The sequence below is a fragment of the Dama dama genome, chromosome X, assembly GCF_033118175.1.
Source record: "Dama dama isolate Ldn47 chromosome X, ASM3311817v1, whole genome shotgun sequence".
Taxonomy (NCBI): domain Eukaryota; kingdom Metazoa; phylum Chordata; class Mammalia; order Artiodactyla; family Cervidae; genus Dama; species Dama dama.
The window spans coordinates 43,322,200-43,336,408 of NC_083714.1; positions in this window are offsets into that span (position 1 = coordinate 43,322,200).

Here is a 14,209-nt window from a genome sequence, read left to right on the forward strand (position 1 = left end):
GGAAGAGTTTGAGTAGGATAGGTGTTAGCTCTTCTCTAAATTTTTGGTAGAATTCCGCTGTGAAGCTGTCTGGTCCTGGGCTTTTGTTTGCTGGAAGATTTCTGATCACAGTTTCAGTTTCCACACTTGTGATGGGTCTGTTAAGATTTTCTATTTCTTCCTGGTTCAGTTTTGGAAAGTTGTACTTTTCTAAGAATTTGTCCATTTCTTCCAAGTTGTCCATTTTATTGGCATATAGTTGCTGGTAGTAGTCTCTTATGATCCTTTGTATTTCTGTGTTGTCTGTTGTGATCTCTCCATTTTCATTTCTAATTTTGTTAATTTGATTCTTCTCCCTTTGTTTCTTGATGAGTCTGGCTAATGGTCTGTCAATTTTATTTAACTTCTCAAAGAACCAGCTTTTGGCTTTGTTGATTTTTGCTATAGTCTCTTTTGTTTCTTTTGCATTTATTTCTGCCCTAATTTTTAAAACTTCTTTCCTTCTACTAACCCTGGGGTTCATCATTTCTTCCTTTTCTAGTTGCTTTAGATGTAGAGTTAGGTTATTTATTTGACTTGTTTCTTGTTTCTTGAGGCAACCCTGTATTGCTGTGAACCATCCCCTTAGCACTGCTTTTACAGTGTCCCATAGGTTTTGGGTTGTTGTGTTTTCATTTTCATTGGTTTCTATGCATATTTTGATTTCTCTTTTGATTTCTTCTGTGATTTGTTGGTTATTCAGCAGCATGTTGTTCAGCCTCCATATGTTGGAATTTTTAATAGTTTTTCTCCTGTAATTGACATCTAATCTTACTGCATTGTGGTCAGAAAAGATGCTTGGAATGATTTCCTTTTTTTGAGTTTACCAAGGTTAGATTTATGGCCCAGGGTGTGATCTATCCTGGAGAAGGTTCCGTGTGTGCTTGAGAAAAAGGTGAAATTCATTGTTTTGGGGTGAAAGGTCCTATAGATATCAATTAGGTCTAACTGGTCTATTGTATCATTTAAAGTTTGTGTTTCCTTGTTAATTTTCTATTTAATTGATCTATCCATAGGTGTGAGTGGGGTATTAAAGTCTCCCACTATTATTGTGTTATTGTTAATTTCCCCTTTCATACTTGTTAGCATTTGCCTTACATATTGCGGTGCTCCTATGTTGGGTGTGTATTTATTTATAATTGTTATTTCTTCTTTTTGGATTGATCCCTTGATCATTATGCAGTGTCCTTCTCTGTGTCTTTTCACAGCCTTTGTTTTAAAGTCTATTTTATCTGAAATGAATATTGCTACTCCTGCATTCTTTTGGTCTCTATTTGCATGGGATATATTTTTCCAGCCCTTCACTTTCAGTCTGTATGTGTCCTTTGTTTCAAGGTGGGTCTCTTGTAGACAACATATACCGGGGTCTTGTTTTTGTATCCATTCAGCCAGTAATTGTGTTTTGGTTGGGGCGTTCAACTCATTTACATTTAAGGGAATTATTGATAAGTATGATCCCATTGCCACTTACTTTGTTGTTATGGGATTGTGTTTATACACGCTTTCTGTGTTTCCTGCCTAGAGAAAATCCTTTACCATTTGTTGGAGAGCTGGTTTGGTGGTGCTGAATTCTCTCAGCTTTTGCTTGTCTGTAAAGCTTTTGATTTCTCCTTCTTATTTGAATGAGATCCTTGCTGGGTACAGTAATCTGGGCTGTAGGTTATTTTCAATCATCACTTTAAGTATGTCCTGCCATTCACTTCTGGCCTGAAAGGCTTCTATTGAAAGATCAGCTGTTATCCTTATGGGAATCCCCTTGTGTGTTATTTGTTGTTTTTCCCTTGCTGCTTTTAATATTCGATCTTTGTGTTGGATTTTTGTTAATTTGATTAATAGGTGTCTTGCAGTGTTTTGCCTTGGGTTTATCCTGTTTGGGACTCTCTGCGTTTCTTGGACTTGGGTGACTATTTCCTTCCCCATTTTAGGGAAGTTTCCAACTATTATCGCCTCAAGTATTTTCTCACGGTCTTTCTTTTTGTCTTCTTCTTCTAGGATTCCTATGATTCGAATGTTGGAGCATTTAACATTGTCCCAGAGGTCTCTAAGGTTGTCCTCATTTCTTTTAATTCTTTTTTCCTCTCTGTTTCATTTATTTTTACCATTCTATCTTCTACCTCACTTATCCTATCTTCTGCCCCTGTTATTCTACTATTGGATCCCTCCAGAGTGTTTTTGATCTCATTTACTCCATTACTCATTATATATTGACTCTTTTTTAATGTCTTCTAAGTCCTTGTTAAAACTTTCTTGCATCTTCTCGATCCTTGTCTCCAGGTTATTTATCTATAACTTCATTTTGTTTTCAAGATTTTGGATCACTTTCACTGTCATTATTTGGAATTCTTTATCATGTAGATTCCCTATCTCTTCCTCTTTTGTTTCGTTTGATGGGCATTTATCCTGTTCCTTTAGCTGCTGGGTATTTTTCTGCCTTTTCATCTTGTTTATATTGCTGTGTTTGGGGTGGCCTTTCTGTATTCTGGCACTTTGTGGTTCCTCTTTATTGTGGAGATTCCTCGCTGTGGGTGGGGTTGGATCGGTGGCTTGTCAAGGATTCCTGGTTAGGGAAGCTTGTGTCTGTGTTCTGGTGGATGGAGCTGGATTTCTTCTCTCTGGAGTGCAATGAGGTGTCCAGTAATGAGTTTTGAGATGTCAATGGGTTTGGTGTGACTTGGAGCAGCCTGTATATTGAAGCTCAGGGCTATGTTCCTGTGTTGCTGGAGAATTTGCATGGTATGTCTTGCTCTGAAGCTTGTTGGCCCTTGGGTGGTGCTTGGTTTCAGTGTAGGTATGGAGGCGTTTGATGAGCACCTATCCATTAATATTCCCTGGAGTCAGGAATTCTCTGGTGTTTCCAGGATTTGGACTTAAGCCTCCTGCCTCTGGTTTTCAGTCTTACAGTAGCCTCATGACTTCTCCATCTATACAGCACCGATGGTAAGACATCTAGGTTAATGATGAAAAGTTTCTCCACAGTGAGGGACACCCGGAGAGGTACACAGAGTTACATGGAGAAGAGAAGAGGGAGGAGAGAGATAGAGGTGACCAGGAAGAGAAGAGGGGGAATCAAAAGGGGCGAGAGCAAGCTAGCCAGTAATCACTTCCCTATGTGCTCTACTCAGTCTGGATCCCTCAGAGCTGTTCACAAAGTTACACAGAGCAGAGAAGAGGGAGGAAGGAGACAGAGGTGGCCAAGAGGACAAAAGGGGGAATCAAAAGGAGAGAGACAGATCCAGCCACTGATCAGTTCCCTAAGTGTTCTCCACATCCTGGAACACACAAAGAGAGCCACAGAGTTGGGTAGAGAAGAGAAGGGGGAGGGAGGAGATAGAGGCGACCTGGTGGAGAAAAAGGAGAGTCCAAGGGGGGAGAGAGCAATCAAGCCGTTAATCTTGCTCCCAAGTAAAAATGGATACAGAAGATTGGGTTCTTAAAGGTAGAAAATTAATAGCAAACACCAAAAAGCAAAGATTAAGAATCTAGAGTACAGGTTAGATTATAAAAAATACAATATTAAAGAAAAAAACAAAGTCACAAGAATTATAAAATATATATATATATATATAATTTGCTTTAAAGATAGGGTCCTTTTTTTTTTTTTTGCAAAGTAATAGTAGGTTATAAAAATGAAAATTAAAGGAGTAATAGAGGACTTAAAAATGAAAAAAATTAAAAAATGATAGTAGTAAAAATATATCTAGGACTTTCTCTGGTGGTGTTGTGGACAGTGTGGGGTCAGTTCATTTTCAGATAGTTCCTTGATCCGGCTTATAGTTCTCCAGATCTATAGGCCCTTCCTATGTAGTCGGTGCTAACTGCAGGGTTTTAATCTATTGCACCTGCCACTTCCAAATTGGTTCCCTCTGTTTATTTTAGCTTCTTCTGTTTGCTGGTCTCCTCAGTCTCTAATTTCCACCCTGACACAAGAGGGCAGCAGTGGTCACTTTTTTAGGCTCACTTGATCAGTCGTGCTGTTGGGGGGGGGGGGGGGGAGGAACACTGCAAACAAATATCACTGGTGTGTGTGGGGAGTGCTTGCAGTGTCTCCGCCACCCTGGGTTTGCCTCCGTTCATGGCGTGTGTACTTTCCCAGTCTACACTGTTCCGGCTCTAGGTTGCTCTGCCAGGGACTGTCTGAGGCGGGCCCCTGGGTTGCATGTACTTCCCAGGTCTAAGCCCTCAGGTTCAGGTTCTTGGGTACTCCACAAAGGCGCAGACTTGGTTGAGCCTGCGTTTTGTGCCCTTCCCAGGTCTGAGCAGCTCAGGTGACCAGGTGCTTGGCAAGTGCAGTCGCTCCCATTTGGGGGCTGTGGCTGATCGCCTCCCCCATCCCAGCTGCTCGGTTTTCTGGGTGTACAACCGGCACGCCTTCTCAGGTGCACCATGTGTCTCTTCTGGGGAGTTGATCTCTCGTTCTGACCCTCCCAGTGAATGTCGACGATCCAGAATCCTAAGAAGTCTTGGTTAGCAAGGAAGCCTGCTTGCAGTTTTGTAGATGATGCCTTTCTGGGGCCACAACTGCCCCCTTCCGGCTCTGGCCTCCCTCAACTGCCTGTCTCCGGTCGAGGATCAGCCAGTCTGCAGCCAGCTAGCTCTGCTCAGTCCTTTGTTCTGTGAGCAGGCCTGGCGGTGTCTTAGTCAGTTCAGTTCAGTTGCTCAGTCATGTCTAACTCTTTGCGACCCCATGAATCGCAGCACTCCAGGTCTCCCTGTCCATCACAAACTCCCAGAGTTCACTCAAACTCATGCCCATCAAGTCGGTGATGGCATCCAGCCATCTCATCCTCTGTCATCCCCTTCTCCTCCTGCCCCCAATCCCTCCAAGCATCAGGGTCTTTTCCAATGAGTCAATTCTTCGCATGAGGTGGCCAAAGTACTGGAGTTTCAGCTTCAGCATCAGTCCTTCCAATGATTCCAGGATTTAGGAATCAGGACTTAGCTCCTTCAGGATGGACTGGTTGGATTTCCTTGAAGTCCAAAGGACCCTCAAGAGTCTTCTCCAACACCACAGTTCAAAATCATCAATTCTTCGGTGCTCAACTTTCTTCACAGTCCAACTCTCACATCCATACATGAGCACTGGAAAAACCATAGCCTTGACCAAACGGACTTTTATTGGCAAAGTAATGTCTCTGCTTTTTAATATGCTATCTAGGTTGGTCATAACTTTCCTCCCAAGGAGTACGTGTCTTTTAATTTCATGACTGCTGTCACTATCTGCAGTGATTTTGGAGCCCCCAAAAATAAAGTCTGACACTGTTTCCACTGTCTTCCTATCTATTTCCCATGAGGTGATGGGACCAGATGCCATGATCTTAGTTTTCTGAATGTTGAGCTTTGAGTCAACTTTTTCACTTTCCTCTTTCACTTTCATAAGAGGTTTTTTAGTTCCTCTTCACTTTCTTTCTGCCATAAGGGTGGTGTCATCTGCATATCTGAGGTTATTGATATTTCTCCCGGCAATCTTAATTCCAGCTTGTGCTTCCTCCAGCCCAGCGTTTCTCATGATGTACTCTGCATAAAAGTTAAATAAGCAGGGTGACAATATACAGCCTTGACATACTCCTTTTCCTATTTGGAAGCAGTCTGTTGTTCCATGTCCAGTTCTAACTCTTGCTTCCTGACCTGCATATAGGTTTCTCAAGAGGCAGGTCAGGTGGTCTGGTATGCCCATCTCTTTCAGAATTTTCCACAGTTTATTGTGATCCACACAGTCAAAGGCTTTGGCATAGTCAGTAAAGCAGAAATAGATCTCTTTCTGAGAGTCCCCTGGACTTCAAGGAGATCCAACCAGTCCATCCTAAAGGAGATCAGTCCTGGGTGTTCCTTGGAAGGACTGCTGTTGAAGCTGAAACTCCAACAATTTGGCCACCTGATGTGAAGAGCTGACTCATTGGAAAAGACCCCGATGCTTGGAAAGATTGAGGGCAGGAGGGGAAGGAGATGACAGAGGATGAGATGGTTGGATGTCATCATCAACTCAATAGACATGGGTTCAGGTAGACTCTGAGAGTTGGTGATGGACAGGGAGGCCTGGCATGCTGCGGTTCATGGGGTCGCAAAGAGTCAGGCATGACAGAGCAACTGAACTGAACTGAATGTGGAGGTGACACCAGGTTTGTTTTTTCACCCAAAAATGAAAGTCTCTGGAGGGGTATACATTCTCTACCAGATTATGTGATTTGCACACTTTTGGACACTCTACTGTTGGTAACAGCAACTTCTTGCTGTGAATAGATGACTTTCTACTCCTTGTGAAGACTTTGTTAAGAAGCAAGAATTGCTTGAGTATTCTCTAAATAGACAGTGGTCTAGAAAACCAAAATATCTAGAAAACGAATAGTGTATATTTTCAACCAGGTATGTTTTTACATTTCTGTTGAGGGCCGTGTCCTCTACTGCATCTGATATTTTAAGAGGGCTTCCACTCCAGAACCTAGGTTCACTTATTTCCCTATGTCCTCACAACACTATCATTTTGAAAAGCTATCCTTAAACTACATTTGCTGGTGTTGGCTCAAGTCTAGACCTATGAATATATGGCTCATTTCAGACTTAACAGTTGATAGAACTATCAAATGAAATTCACTTTTATGATCAGAATGATTCCAAGATATTTGTTCTTTTGACACATTTCACCTTAGTTCTGCTATGGATGTTCCCAGGCCATTAATAAAGAAAGTGGGGCAAAGCCCCACATGCTTGTTCTTAGGACAGCAGCCCCAAGCCACACCTATGTGGTACAGGGCCTACTGCTAAGGTGTGATGAGGTCAAGGCAAATGTTGACCGAAATTTCAAATTGCACCCTTCCCACATTTGGCAGTGCACCCTGTCATTGCAGGCTTGAGCATTTCCAGTGAGGAAGTTCTCAACTTCCCCTCCTGATTCCTCTGTTCTTACCCACAAGACTACCCTGCCAGTGTGGTGCATTTATCTTCTCATCTGCACATGCTCACAGCATGTGTGCATATGTGCCTTCAAATGCCTTCACAAACACGCATGTCAATATCCATGAGAGCTCAGGTGAGATCTTGTAGAAGGAAACATCTGTAGAACAAGAAATTATGTCTTGTTGACCTTTAAATCATTGGTGTTTAAATCTCATGTGCCTGTTGTGCTCTAGTTATTGCCACATAAAGGACAAGAAGCCGTTTTGATCTCAGCTGCCTGTCCAGTCTCATTTTATTTAGTGACCGACATTAATGAACTGGCAGTTCATTACTTTCTAGGTCTTGAGCATCCTCCAAAGGATATCCTGACAGATGAGTATCCACTTCACCATTCTTTGCCTGTTCTGCCCTCTTGTGGGCAAGGATCACAAATGCTTTGGGATTAAAGCCCCAAGTTCCATTTGAAAAGAGCTCTAATGATCAGAGATCTGATCATCCCCTCCAGGGGTGAGGGAAAAGTGGGAAGGACACCTAGAGAAAACATGTGTTTTAAGCCAAGTAAGACAGACTCCTTTCACTGAATCTTTATGACTGGTTCAGACTGGAGGATTTGCTCCTCTAAATGCAGCGTCCCTCAGAGAATGTAGCAATAATTAGCACTGCCAGGTACCAGGCAAGGATCTCCTACAGCAGTTGGCCTGGTGGCCATTGTATTATTATCTCCATCTTACAGATGGGCCTATTGAGGCTGGGAATGGCTATGTAGCGTGCTCAATTTCCCAAAGCAGAGCTAGGATGTTTTGAAGATAAACTGGGAATATAAATGGGAAATATAAAATATAACATTTCACTACGACATTGCATGGAAATAATCTAGATTCTATCTATCTATCTATCTATATGTTGTTGTTCAACCACTAAGTCATGTTTGACACTCTGTGACCCCAGACAGGGGTCCATGCAGGCTTCCATGTCCTTCACTAACTCTCAGAGTTTGCCCAAACTCCTGTCCATTGAGTGGGTGATGCCATCCAACCATCTCATCCTGTTTCCCTCCTTCTCCTCCTCCCCTCAGTCTTTCCCAGCATCAGGGTCTTTTCCAATGAATTGACTGATCGCATCAGGTGGCCAAATATTGGAGCTTCAGCTTCAGCATCAGTCTTTCCAGTGAATATTCAGGGTTGATTTCCTCTAGGATTGACTGGTTTGATCTCCTTGCCATCCAAGGGACTCTCAAGCGTCTTCTCCAGCACCACAATTCAAAGGCATTGATTCTTCAGTGCTCAGCCACGAAATAACATGAATCCTCATGAACCCATTAACCTGAGAACACCATCAGTGCCATTAAATTTCAAAGTGTATCCTTATAGTCTTCCTTGCTGCCTTTAGATATTGACTTTTTTTTTTCTTTCTATACTTTGGCCATGCTGCCTGGCCAGGGATTGAACCTGCACCCTTGGCAATGAAAGCACAAAATCCTAAGCGCTGTACTCCCAAGAAATTCCTGATCCTGACTTTTAAAACATTCCTTTGGTTTTCATTAATGCTTTATCCCAAAAGTATGTGTTGTTAGTTTTGCTTAATTTTTAAGTTTATAAAAATGGGAAGATATTTTACATTTCTTCTGTAGTTTGCTTTATTCACTCAAAATTGCTTGTGACTTTCATCCATGTTCCTGTGTGCACTTGCAGTTCTATTTCCCCCTGATGTATAGGACCATATTTTATGACTATGCCAGAATGTTCTCATTCCCTTCTCCTGGTAATGGACACTTTACTTGTTTCTAGTTTTCCACTATTATATCCAGTGTTGCTGTAAATCCATGTACCTGCCTCTTGATGTGTAGATTTGAGAGTTTCTCTTGGGAACATACCTGGAAGAGAGTGGCTGCATGATAGGGGATGCAGATGTTCAACTTTTGCATGATAATCTAATATTCTTCCCCAAAGTGTTTGGATCAACTTATAGTCCCACCAGAGTGTGTGAAAACTGCCATTGGTGCAAATTCTTGCTATCATTTTGAATTTTCTAGAACTTTACATTTTGTCCAAATTAGTGAGTGCAAAAAAAAAGTGATATGTTACTGTGATTACTAGGAGTTTGTCAAATTTGTTTTCAGATTAAATGGCCTTAAGCTGAGTTACTGAATGGGGCAAAGGGATAGTATTCCAGATGGATGAACCACTTAAGAAAGTTTCTTTGCCCATTTGGGTCACTGTAACAAAATACCACAGACTGGGTAATTTATAAAAAAAAAAAAAAAATCTCTTTCTTACAATTCTGGATGCTGACGTCCAAAATTGGAGTGCCAGCCTGATTATGTGAGTGCCCTCTTCCAGGTCACAGACTTCTCCTTGTATCCTCCCAAGATGGAATGGACTAGGGTTCCTGGGGGCTTTCTTCTTATAAGGGCACTAATCCCATTCATGAGAGCTCCACACTTATGACCTGATCATCTCCTAAAGGTCCCATCTTCCATGATATTGGATATTAGGATTTCAACATATGGATTTTGAGGGGACACAAACATTCAGATCATAGCAGAAAGAGTTCTGAGTGAGGTCAGAAGTTAGTACATTTAAAGAAGAGAAAAAATTCACCACAGGTGGAATGCAACAAGTTCACTGCTGCCCAGTTAGCTAACCTTTCAGTACCTCATATCTTACCTGACTTGACCTGTGAAATCTGCCAGATCCCACCTGCCAGTCCTGATCTCTGACCAGCTCTCAATGTTTGCATCACATAATATAGTGAAGTTGCGTTTTACGTTTAACCAAGTTGACTCACACTGGGTTATGCTTCTTATCTGTTATCAGATAGGTTTTTGGATGAACTTTCAGAAGTTTATTTGAAAATATATTTCTTATCATCCCTTCACTGGTTTCTTGTCAATTCCTCTTTGATTATCAAACAACTTTAAAATTGATTTTTGAAGCACATGTGGACTCTCATATGGAATCCTGAAAGATGGGTGAGAATGAATTTTCAGGAATTTATTTTAGAGGTTTCTTTGGCCAAGAAAGGGTAGACTCTGTTAGCTCAGTAGCTGTGAATTATGGTTATAGATATTCTTTGGAAAATATAGCTGCTGGTTGAATGAGTGTGATTCTAAATGCGATTTTGCCCCTCCTACTATCTTGTTGGGTCTTCCCATTCGCCCTTGGATGTGGGGTATCATTTTTCGGTAGGACCCAGTATTCTCCTGTCAATGGTTGTTCAGCAGTGAGTTTCAATTTTGGAGTTCTTGCAGAAGATGAGCACACACCCTTCCACTCTGCCATCTTATTCTCTTTTGTATAGTTCTTCTGTGTATTCTTGCCACCTCTTCTTAATATCTCCTGCTTCTCTTAGGTCCATGCTGATTCTGCCCTTCATTGTGCCCATCTGTGCATGAAACGTTCAACTGGTATCTCTAATTTTCTTGAAGAGATCTCTGGTCTTTCCCGTTTTATTTTTTTCCTCTTTTTTTTTTTTTTTTTTGCATTGATCACTTAGGAAGTCTTATCTCTCCTTGCTATTCTTTGGAACTCTGCACAAAGATGAGTGTATCTTTTCTTTTCTTCTTTGCCTTTCTGATTCTGATGATGGCCCTCAATGAACCACACCAACTTGTATTTGTTGCCTTGTACAGTCCCTGCCACATGGGCCTCTGGCTGGCACTAACTAGTAGGTTGCTATGGAAGGGATACTGTATCATTTCCAGGCCCTCTCTTCTTTTTTTTTTTTCATAGTCAGCCTTTATTTTTTCCCAACTTTATTGGTATGTAAATGACATATAACACTGTGTAAGTTTAAGGTGTACAATGTGATGATTTAATATATGCATACCTTGTGAAATGATTAGCATGAAATAAAGCTAGTTAACACAGACATCACCTCACATAGCTACCTTTCTTGTGTGTGTGGTGAGGACTTTTTGGATTTACTCTCTTAGCAAGTTTCAAATATACTATGCAGTGTTGTTAACTGTAGTCATCATGCTGTAGATTAGATACCAAGAAATTGTTCATCTTATAACTGGAAGTTTGTACCCTTTGAACATCTTTACTCATTTCTTCCTCTTGGCCTCTCGAAAAACCATCAATCTACCCTCTCTTTCTATGACTTTGGGTTTTTCTTTTTTTAGATTCCACATATAAATGAGATCATAAAATAATTGTCTTTCTCTGTGTGACTTCATTAAGCATAATGTCCACCAAGTCCATTCATATTATCACAAATGGCGGGATTTCCTTCTGTTTGTTGCTTAATAATATTCCACTTTGTGTGTATATGCACACATGTGCACACATATACACACATACACACACTCTACAATTTCTGTACCTTTCATCTGTCAATGGACACCTAAGTTGTTTCCATGTCTTGGCTATTGTGAATATTGCTGCAGTGAATTTGGAGGTACAGCCATCTCTTCAAGATAGTAATTTCATTTCCTTCAGATATATACACAGGAGTGGGATTCCTGGATCATATGGTAGTTCTAGTGTCAATTTTTTGAGAAACCTCCACACTGTTTTCCAAAGGGGTTGTTCTAATTTACATTTCCATCAACAGTGTATAAAGATTCCCTTTTCTCCACATCTTTGCCAGCATTTGTTTTGACCTGTCTTTTTATCAGAAACTTTCTAACAGATTTGAGATGATATCTTATTGTGGTTTTGATTTGCATTTCCCTGATGATTATCGTTGTTGAGCACCTTTTCATGAATCAGTTGGCCGTTTGTATATATTGTTTGGAAAAATGTCTATTCAGCTTCTTTGCCCATTTTAAAATCTGATAATTTGTTTTATTGCTGTTAAGTTTTATGAGTTTCTTATATATTTTGTATATAAACCCCTTATCAGTTAGATGGTTTGCAAACATTTTCCCCATTCTGTAGATTGCCTTTTCATTTTGTTGATTATTTCTTTTGCTGGGCAGTAGCTTTTATTTTGATGTAGTCCTACATGGTGAGTTTTGCTTTTCTTGCAAGCAAAAGCTGAAAAGGCCTAGTAGAAACTCTTCATGGAGGCTGAAGGAAATTTTCATTTTGGAGATTATTTATCACAATGTAAGAATGCATGGATAAGGAAGCTATGGTACATACACACCATGGAATATTACTCAGCCATTAAAAAGAATTCATTTGAATCAGTTCTAATGAGATAGATGAAACTGGAGCCCATTATACAGAGTGAAATAAGCCAGAAAGATAAAGACCAATACAGTATACTAACGCATATATATGGAATTTAAAAAGATGGTAACAATAACCCTATTTGTAAAACAGAAAAAGATATACAGATGTACAGAACAAACTTCTGGACTCCGTGGGAGAAGGTGAGGGTGGGATATTCTGAGAGAATAGCATTGAAACAACTATACTATCAAGGGTGAAACAGATCACCGGTCCAGGTTGGATGCATGAGACAAGTGCTCAGGGCTAGTGCACTGGGAAGACCCAGAGGGATGGAATGGAGAGGGAGGTGGGAGGGGGGATCGGGATGCGGAACACATGTAAATCCATGGCTGATTCATGTCAATGTATGGCAAAACCCACTACAATATTGTAAATTAATTAGCCTCCAACCAATAAAAATAAATGGAAAAAAAATAAACCTTATGACTGCATGGATCACAACAAACTGTGGAAAATTCTTCAAGAAACGGGAGTATCAGACCACGCTACCTGCCTCCTGAGAAATCTGTATGCAGGTCAAGAAGCAATAGTTAGAACAGAACATGGATCAACGGACTGGTTCCAAATTGGGAAAGGAGTGCGACAAGGCTGTATATTGTCAGCCCGCTTATTTAACTTCCATGCAGAATACATCATGTGAAGTCCTAGGCTGGATGAAGCACAAGCTGGAAACAAGACTGCTTGGAGAAATATCAATAACCTCAGATATGCATGTGATACCATCCTTATGGCAGGAAACAATGAGGAACTGAAGACCCTCTTCATGAAAGTGAAAGAGGAGTGTGAAAAAGCTGGCTTCAAACTAAACATTAAAAAAATGAAGATTATGGCATCTGGTCCCATCAATTCAGTTCAGTTCAGTTGCTCAGTTGTGTCCGACTCTTTTCGACCCCATTGACTGCTGCACACCAGGCTTTCCTGTCCATCACCAATGCCTGGGGCTTGCTCAAACTTGTGTCCATCAAGTTGGTGATGCCATCCAACCATCTCATTCTCTGTCATCCCCTTCTCCTGCCTTTAATCTTTTCCAGCTGATATCAGGTTCTTTTCCTGTCCCATCACTTCATAGCAAATAGATGGGGAAGCAATGGAAATAGTGACAGACTGTATTTTCTTGGACTCCTAAATCACCGAAGATGGTGACTGCTACCATGAAACTGAAAGACTCTTGCTCTTTGGAAGAAAAACTATGACAAACATTGACCGTATATTAAAAAGCACAGACATTACTTTGCCAACAAAGGTCTGAAAGCTATGTTTTTTCCAGTAGTCATGTATTGATGTGAGAGTTGGACCATCAAGAAAGCTAAGTGCCAAAGAATTGATGCTTTTTAATTGTGGTGTTGGAGAAGACTCTTGAGAGTTCCTGAAAGGAGATCAAACCAATCAATCCTAAAGGAAATCAACCCTGAATATTCACTGGAAGGACTGATGCTGAAGCTGAAGCTCCAGTACATTGGCCACCTGATGCACAAATTGACTCACTTAGAAGGACCCTGATGGTAGGAAAGATTGAATGCAGGAGGAGAAGGGGACAACAGAGGATGAGATACTTGGATGGCATCACCGACTCAGTGGACATAAGTTAGAGCAAGCTCTGGAAGTTGGTGATGGACAGGGAAGCCTGGCGTGCTGCAGTCTATGGGGTCATATAGAGAGGGACACAACTGAGTGACTGAACTGAAGTGAAGTGATCTTGGAAAACTATAAGACATTGATTGAAGAAACTGATGATGACAGAAACAGATGGAAAGATATACTGTGCTCCTGAATTGAAAGAATGACTATCATTAAAATGACCAGACTGCCTAGGGCAATCTAGAGATTCTCTCAATGCAATCCATATCAAATCCCCAATGGCATTTTTCACAAAGCTAGAACATATAACTGTTCATCTACCTTTGTAAACAAAATGACCTCATGTTGACATATATACATCCAGGACCTACAGCTATAAAGTAAAAAAAAAAAAAAAAAATAGGGAATTCCCTGGTAGTCCAGTGTCCACTGGTTAACTCTTGGTGCTTTCACTACTGTGGGACAGGGTCTGCTTCCTGGTCTGGGAACTAAGATCCCACAAGCTGTGTGATGTGACCAAAAAAAAACCCCACAAAATT